The following is a 1429-nucleotide window of genomic DNA, read 5'->3' as shown; positions in this document are numbered from 1 at the left end:
TAATTGCTATGTGGCCTCAACTTTGCCTTTTAATTTCTGGGTGTATGTGCAGTCTTGGGAGATGCGATAGTGTTCTCGGGTAGTGCGCTGCTCTCTTCGGATGCTGAATACCCCCAAGGGGTGGGAAATTTGATGACTTGATATAATCTGGAAGGGACGACTTTCATGACGTGTATCCAAGGCTAACCTATGATGGCGTTGTACGTTGTATCTTGGTCCATGATGTGGAATATGGTCTCCAAAGTGACGCCGCCAGCCAGGATGGGTAGCGTGATTTCTCTAGATGCCCGCTCAAGTGCATGTTAAAACCCGTCAGTGTGATGCAGCATGGCACTATCCTACCCTCGATCTTTATTTGTGCGAGAACTCGAGGGTGGATAATGCACTCCCCGCTCCCATCATCGACAATAATACATTTTACGTCAGTATCTAAGATGCGTAAAGTAATAACAAGGGCATCATAGTGAGGAAAGACCAAACCATGGGTATCTAACTTATCGAAGGTGATACTATCTTCGATTTCGTCATACTGTTCATGAGTGATTGACCGTTTTAGCTTGTGGGTGGTCATGAATTTTACGGTGTTGATTGACGCATCGTCGCCTCCTCCGATGATCATTTGGATGGTTCGAGTTGAGGAGGGTAGTTTTGGCGGATTCTGATGTTGTTTGCGTCCTCGAGCAAAGTTTGCCCTTCCTCGATCGCTCAAAAGTTCTTTTTGATGTCCTTGGTGAAGCATGTTCACGATATCTTCCCTTTGAGCGATGCAGTCCTCGATTTTGTGGCCCCGTTCCTGATGGAATTTGCAGAGGGTGTTTGACTTTCTGGTATTTGGGTCGGACCTCATCTTTTGCGTCCACTTCACTTTTGGGCCGAGCTTCTCCAGGGCATAGGCTATTTCTGAGGGAGAAACATGGAAATTGTGAGCACATAGTAGTGGAGGCATACCTTTTTTGCTTTGATGAGTCCCTGTTAGCGGCCTATATTGTCCGTCACCATGAGGAGGAAGTGGTATGACGGCGGCTCTGACATATGGTGGATGTCTTTCACGGTTGGGTCACGGCCTACATGGTCCCTTCTGTTGTCATTTCTTCGGTCTTTCCTGGATTCTATTTGGACTGATGTTATCCGTTGAGTTGGCCCGTTGAGGTCATACTCGTCAGCTCATACCTCGGTGCAGTAGGCGTTGTGTATCTCATCCCAAGTGGTTGGGGTATATTTCATGAGTCGGCTTGACAATTTTCTTGTCGCCCTCAAACCATTCCTGTTTAACCCATTCTGAAAAGCTGTTACTGCCATTCCCTCTAATATATTTGGTAAATTCATCCTCACACGGTTGAATCAGGCAAGGAAATCTCTTAGTCCTTCACCGGGTGATTGTTTAATGGAAAATATGTCATTCACCTTCGCCTCTGCTTTCTTAGCCCCG

This window comes from Nicotiana tabacum, chromosome 1, assembly GCF_000715075.1.
Source record: "Nicotiana tabacum cultivar K326 chromosome 1, ASM71507v2, whole genome shotgun sequence".
NCBI classification, from domain to species: domain Eukaryota; kingdom Viridiplantae; phylum Streptophyta; class Magnoliopsida; order Solanales; family Solanaceae; genus Nicotiana; species Nicotiana tabacum.
Note: the sequence above shows the minus strand (reverse complement) of the source record.